The sequence below is a fragment of the Octodon degus genome, unplaced genomic scaffold (genome assembly GCF_000260255.1).
Source record: "Octodon degus isolate 3935 unplaced genomic scaffold, OctDeg1.0 scaffold00078, whole genome shotgun sequence".
Classification (NCBI taxonomy): domain Eukaryota; kingdom Metazoa; phylum Chordata; class Mammalia; order Rodentia; family Octodontidae; genus Octodon; species Octodon degus.
Window position 1 is genome coordinate 12130457 of NW_004524654.1, and position 7883 is coordinate 12138339.

Consider the following 7883-nt stretch of genomic DNA (forward strand, 5'->3'; position numbering starts at 1 on the left):
TATATGATAGATAAGATATACTACAATTTTCTTTTAATTCCTTGAAAAGAATGATTTGTGCTTATATTGTTGGATCATTATTGTATACCTATATCTTACAATCAGAACAACTTGGAGGATAACATTACGCAATATATTAATGATTGTTAATTTCCTACTATCTTCTTTTGAAATTCTGCCTCATTTTTATTATTTTTTATGGTTTTCTCCACTTTCCCCCACAAGAAAAACCACTCACTGGAGTTCTCCTGAGTCTCAGCCACCTGTCTTCACCAAGAAGACTACTAGATGGACCTGGTGGGCCTATTCTATATCTCTGTCACCTTTGCCTGAGCTTTGCTGAGTCCTGACTGCCCATCAAGGTGCAGAAAGACTGATGCAGAGGCCTGAAAATAGGTGTCTAGAACACTGACACAGGCACCTAATGGATTCTTGGTTAGCCGTACCCAGTGGTAACCCACCATCAAGAGAGGCTTGCAGAAGAGAGTTTGCCCTAATCATCATCAGATCCTTCTTGAACTTTGGGTCCCTTCCCACAAATGGGTGGAAGCCACATCAAACTTGATACAGTGAGAGCTTTTGTGACCCTACACTTCCCTCCCACTCTCCTGAGAGCCTTGTTAACCCACACTCTGCTCCTCCCCTGCCATCACTGCAGAATCAGGGAGAACATTGGCAGCTTAAAAATGACAAAAAGAAGGAACAAAGAGGCAATCTCAGACCTCCAGGCAAACGAAAACAAGTTGAGGAGACAAGGTGATAGAAGAATTTGGAAGCTAAACACCTGAAATTTCTGAGATGACAGCAACTGAAGTAAAGAAACAATTTCATCAAATTATGGAGGATAGCAGATCAAAAATAATATCTAATGTAAAAAAGGAAATGATAACAATCATTAAAGAATTGTTCAATACATCTAAGAAAGATATAGGTAATAATGAAGGGAATAGGAAAATGATGGAAACATTGAATGAACAATACAAGAAAGAACTAGAATGAATGAAACAGATTCAAATGGATACTAAGGACATTAAGAATTCTATTGAAAGCTGGCAAAACTGCTTGAATAAAACAACAGATAGAATTTCAAACCTTGAAGATAATATGGCAGCTAGTGAACTTGAAAGGAAAGATCTCTTAAAAACAACAAGAAACCAGAAAATAACAATGCAACAGCTGCAAGTTGATGCAAAAAAAAAAAGTGTAAGACTAGTAAGTATCAATGAAACCAGTGGTGTTAACACAAATAACATAAAAAAGACTGTTTGCAGTAGTAGTAGCAAAAAATTTCCCAAGCACAGTGCTGGTAGAAAATAGCATCCCGCATGACCAAATGCCTGAGGAGTAACTTTATATATGGATCATATTTGAGTAAAGAAGAAATTGCTTTCTCAGATCCCACTCCTGATGGAAAACTGTTTGTGACAGAGTATTGTGGCACTGGTCAGTTTCTGGTGTATAACTTTATTAATGGACAGAATACCACCTAAAGTAAATATCTGCAGTACCAGAAGACATCTGTCTATTGAAGAACATTGTTTGGTTGCTGACTTTAACCAGAAACTAGGGCCATTTTTATTATAGTGAACTCAGGACTGGCAACAACTATGTTTCATTTTCATAAAACTGGAAACAATGCAGTAATAGCTTATTGCTTTGGTTTTTACAGAAGATATTTTATTATCTTTTACAGAAACTTATGATTTTTTTTTTATGGGACAGCCTGAAGACTTTATTCATAATTCTGCTTTGGGAAAGGAGACTGATTTTGTTTGGGCCCACAAGGACCCACCAGCCATTAAATCCAAAAATTTAGGTACTGCTCTTCAACCCTCTTGCCTTCCCACAAGGCACAGAGGCACTTGGGGTTACAGTGGGGCCTTGGGATACTGGGACACAAGAGATGGCACTCCTTAAGATCAGAAAACAGCTGAGTGAGTTGAAAATTACCTTGTTTACAATCCCCTTTGGACCACAGCAAAACCTACAAGGCAGGTAGCTTTGCTTTAGGATTTCTTTTGTTTGAGCTTTTCTATGTACATCTGCAGGGACTTCTGTATGGAGTCTCTGGAAATGAAGCTGACAAAGTTCTGGATGTCTGCTTCCCGCTGTTTGATCAGGTTGTCTGTTGTGGCCTTCCGCATCATGCTCTTGGTCAGCTGCCGAGCATGGTCTGGAATGGCCAGCCACTGGATCATCTCTGAGAGTGCTGTGCTGTGTACCTGGTCCTCCGGAACCACCTGGTCCACCATGCCCACCTGAAGGGCCTCTGCTGGTGGGAAGAGAAGGCCCAGCTGCAAGGCACATTCCGAGGCCCGGTGCCCAATGGTGTTCACAAGAGTGTCTTTGAACCAGAAGGGGGCGACAATGCCCAGCAGAGTCTCATTCAGTCCTACTTTGTACCTTGGGTTGTCAGCCAGGACCCGGTAGTCACAACTGAGGGACATCAAGCAGCCTCCGGCAGGGGAAGCTCCATTGATGGCAGCAACCAGGATCATGTTGGACACATAGAGCTTCAGCCATAACTCCTGTACAGCCCTCCAGTATTCAGCGTAGTGTGCTGGGTTCTTCCCGCACATCTCCCTCAAGTCCAGGCCAGCTGAGAAGATGCCAGGAGAGTTCGAAGTTAAGATGACACCTCGGAAGGTCTTGTCATTTTCTAGCTTCTCCAAGCAGATGATGAGTTCTGTCAGAAACTCCAGGGTAAGGCTATTCACTGGAGGGTTCTTGAATTTTATTGTAGCAATACCTGCAGCCGCGTCCGGTTCCACCAGCACCCGGTGGCTCGCGGAGCGCCGCGTGCCATTCCTGCCACAGGCCGCAGCCTCTGTGCCAAGCCGGACCCCCGCGCGCAGCAGCGTTCCCCTTGCTGCCACCAGCGCCATCTTGCCCAACCTCCCAGAAACTTATGATTGATGTATTTTATCTATAGTTACTTAGACATGTTTACATGCAGCAGATAATTTGTTCATAGTGGGCTAAAAACTAATGCAAGGACTGCAGTCTCACTGATAAGTATATTTTGAAGTTCTTAATATGGAAATATACTAATGTGCCTTGGTCCTGTATTTTTTAGATTGATCTGCTGATTCCAGTTACAGGCTTAAAGATTGTATATTCTCAGAGTGCAAACCAATGTTTGAGCTACTATTAAAGGATGTTGCAATATTATGTGTTTAGGAATTTGAAGCTAATTCTTCAAAGGCTTGAAGTATACTTTGAAGAAACCCCTATGAAGAAGGAAAATTATAATCTGCAGGAGAATTTGGGACAGGGGGCTTTTCTTCCATTTCTTTTTCTTGTCTTTGATGGCAGCAAGACAGAAATGGGTGAAGAACTGAGGCTTTCTTTCACAGAGAGTACAGATGGGTAGAATATGAAGAATGCCCTCTGGGTTCAGAGTTTTATTTTGGTTTCATTTCCTGATTTTTGTTTTTAAATAAATGGCAACTAGGCACAACTGGGCTGTGAACAAATCTCCAAGAGGACTGTAAAACCCATGGCATAGCTGCAAGGTAAGAGTTGATGGTTTGGTATTTGTCTGTTACTCCTCAGAATCGCTGTGCTGCATGTGTACCCTCTTTATGGGACTTCATTTGATACTTGTCTGTCCTTCCCAGGACCCTCTGCTTTTAAAGGGTTTATATACTGAGAATTGCTGTGGCCTTTCATGATGTATATAAAGTATAATAAAATAATTGAAAAAATTTTCCCAAGCACAGATAAAGAATCTGACATACAACTAACTGAGGCACATAGAACACAAGCTAGAAATAATCAAAATAAATCTTCACCCAGATGCATAATAATAATCAAGATCCTAGAAACTGAGAAAATTTATAGAACATTAAAAGCTATAGAAGAGAAGAAACAGATAATTTATAATGGAAAGCCCATTAGAATCAGCAGATTTCTCAAAACAAATCATCCAATCCAGAAGAGATATGTGAGGTCCTCAAAGAAAATAATTACCAACCCAGATTGAGGTACCCTGAAAAACTATCTATTAAGTTTAATAGAGTAATAAACTTCCATCACAAAGGACAACTGAAGAAATTTCATGACAACCAAATCAATCAAACAAAGAATATTGATGGATATTTTATAAAGAGACAAAGAGGACCACAACCTCAAAAACACCGACAGAAGACAATCACCAACAGGAGCAAAAAATTAAGCAGAAGGGAAAGGTAGGGATCCTACAGTAGGAAAACAATATGACAAAGATAAGCCAGTACATATCAGTTATAACCATCAATGTAAATGGCCTCAACTCACCAATGAAAAGAAGCAGACTGGAAGAGTGGATAAAGAAACAAAATCCAATAATTTGCTGCAGACAAGAAACATATTTCACATGAAAATAAATTAACAGACTGAACAGCAAAAGACAGAAATCAATATCTATGTTATGGAAACCCAGAAAAAGCAGTGGCAGCTATTTTAGTTGCTGAAAATGTCAACTTCAAACTAAGCATTATTAAAAAAGATAAAGAATGTCATTACATTCTTGTTAGATTAAAACTGTAAGAGGACAATAATAACAATTATAAATATATCTGCACCTAATGTAGGAGCACCCAAGTATATAAGACAAATTTTAACATGCAAAAAATCAAATAAGCAACTTACTAGGGGACTTTAATACCCCACTGACACACAGAGTTAGATCAGCTGAGCAAAACATCAGCAGAGAAATAACAGAACCAAACCAAACTTATGAAGAAATGGACTCGGGAGGCCTTCACAAAGTGTTCCACCCAGCAGAGTCAGAATACATATTCTTCACAGTTGCACTGGAGATATTCTTCAAAACAGATCATATACTAGAACATAGAGCATCCTTAAGTTAGTGCAAAAGATTGAAATTATTCTGTGCATATTACCTGACCATAGTGCAATGAAACTGGATTATTAACAAAAGAAAGACATGGAAACTAAATGACACTCTCCCAAACTATCAATGGGCCACAGATGAAATGAAAGAAGAAATTAAAGAATTTCTATAATCAAAGGAAAATGCTGATACAACTTACCTGAACCTGTGGGATGGAAGCTGTCTTTTTTTTTTTTTTTTTTTTGCAGAACTGGGGATTGAACTCAGGCCCTTGCACTTGCCAAGGAAGTGCTTATTGTACTGAACCATCTCCCTAGCCCCTGGAAGTTGCCTTAATAGGGAATTTTGTAGCAGTAAATTATCATATCAGGAAGGCAGAACAAGCCCAATAAACAATCTTATGCTGCACCTCAAGCTCCTAGCAATGAAGAGGAACACAAGCCCAGAGAAGGTATGAATAGGTAGAGCTCAAAGCAGAAATGAATTCAATGGAGATGAAGAAAACAACACCAAAATATCGTGTGCTGAAAAGTTGGTTCTTTGAAACAATAAATAAAACTGATAACCCCCTAGTCAACTTAATCAAAGGGAAAAAATTTAATTCATGCAATAAGTAATCAAAAGGGTGAAATCACTACCTTGTAGTAATTCAGAATATCATCAAAACCTATTTCCAAGACTTCACTCTCACAGGAGTGAAGAAATGGACATATTCCTAGATACATATGAGCTAACAAAGCTGGATCAAGAACATATAATCATTCTGAATAGCACAGTATCAGTCAATGAAAATGAAAATGTAATCAAAATTCTACCAACAAAGGATAGTCCATGTCCTGATGGATTCACAATAGAATTCTACAAGAAATTTAGAGATTTAATGCTAACTCTTCTTCCAAACTCATTACTAGAGGCAAGTGTCATGTTGATACAAAAACCAGAGAAAGACCCAACCAAAAAGAGAACTATAGGCCAATATCCTTAATGAACATATATGCAAATATCCTTACAGAATGCAGCAAATCATCATAAGATTCCACATCATGACCAAGTGGGATTCATCCCAGGAATTCAGGGATGGTCCATTATACACAAATCCATAAATGTAACACAGAACTTCAACACAGCCAGAAACAAAAACCACATGATCATCTGAAGAGATCCACAAAAAGCATTTGACAAAGCCTAACATTCATTCCTGATAAATACCCTATGTAAAATCCCAATAAATGCTCTTCACTTCAACCCAATAAAAGCCATCTCTGACAAACAGCCATTATACTAAACAAACAAAAACTGAAAGCCTGCACTTTAAAATCATGAACAAGACAAGGATGCCCATTTTCACTACTTCTATTCAATATAGTTCAGGAAACATTAGCCAGAGCAATTTGACAAGAGAGAGAGAAATAAAAATATAATGACTGGAAAGGAAGAAGTGAAATTATTTTATTATTTTTTGTGTATAAGTTTTTTTTAATTATATAAAATACATTTGCAGAATGCTTTCTTCACAGGTGCTCCAAAAATAAATATTAGACAAATATACATGCTTACATGTTACTTAAAACATAAATACACATGATTTACATGTCGAAACTTCCCAAACTGGGAACTTTCCAGAACATGCTGAGAGCTGGTGGAGTGGTGGCTGCTCGACCTACGCATGGCTATGTGCTCCTTCCTGCCTTCCCCATCTCAGCCCAACCTGATCATTGCCTGCAGAAAATGGTGAAAGAAATGACTTAACCCAATGCTTAGGGGGTCAAATCCAATGCCACCCAAGAAGGACTAAGAAAGGCTTACAGGAAACTAGCTTTTAAGTACCATCCTGATAAGAATCCAAATGAAGGCAAAAAGTTTAAACAGATTTCTTAAGCTTATGAAGTTCTCTCTGATGCCAAGAAAAGTGAATTATATGACAAAGGAGGAGAACAGGCAATTAAAGAGGGCAGAGCAGGTGGCAGTTTTGTCTCACCAATGGATATCTTTGATATTTTTTTTGGAGGAGGAGGAGGAGGAAGGATGCAAAGAGAAATGAGAGGTAAAAATGTGACGCATCAGTTCTCAGTTACCTTAGAAGACTTATATAATGGTGCCACAAGGAAACTGGCTCTGCAAAAGAATGTGATTTGTGACAAATGTGAAGGCTGAGGTGCTAAGGAAGGAACTGTGGAGTGCTGTCCCAACTGCTGAGGTACTGGAATGCAAATAAAAATTCATCAGATAGGATCTGGAGTGGCTCAGCAAATTCAGTCTGTGTGTATGGAGTGTCAGGGTCATGGAGAACACATCAGCCCTAAATACAGATGCAAGAGCTACAACGGAAGGAAGATAGTCAGAAAAAAAGAAGATTCTAGACATTCATATTGACAAAGGCATGAAAGATGGCCAGAGGAGAACATTCCATGGTGAAGGAGACCAAGAACCAGGGCTGGAGCCAGGAGATATTATCATTGCATTAGATCAGGACTATGCTGTTTGTACTTGATGAAGGGAAGACCTTTTTATGTGTATGGCTATACAGCTAGTTGAAGCACTGCATGGCTTTCAAAAGCCAATATCCACTCTTGACAACTGAATAATAATCATCATTTCTCATCCAGGTCAAATTGTCAAACATGGACACACAAAGTGTGTGCTAAATGAAGGCATGACAATTTATCATAGATCACATGAAAATGGTCATGTAATCATCAAATTTAAGATAAACTTTCCTGAAAATGGCTTTCTCTTTCCTGGTAAATTCTCATTGCTAGAAAAACTCTTACCTGAGAGGAAGGAAGTAGAAGAGACTGATGAAATGGATCAGGTAGAACTCATCTACCTGGTCCATCAGTGGCTTCATCTGTCAACTGGTGTCTTTATAACTAAATGTGACATTGGTTGGTGATGATGCAGGTCCCTGTAGGTGTGGTCTGGAATGGTCCATTTCCCTCACCCCTTCCTTTAGTCTGTTCCCTACTTTGAGCTGCTTTCTTCTACCATACTCCTGTGCCATTATGTCCTATCTTGAAGCCAGCTAACTAAGAACTAAAATGTGAGG

At 39.1% G+C, this 7883-nt stretch overlaps 1 pseudogene; it reads right to left on the reverse strand.

The window, feature by feature from the left end:
* Window positions 1-1714: 1714 nt before the first annotated feature.
* On the reverse strand, window positions 1715-2893 carry LOC101578803 (annotated as a pseudogene).
* Between the last annotated feature and the right edge of the window lie 4990 nt (window positions 2894-7883).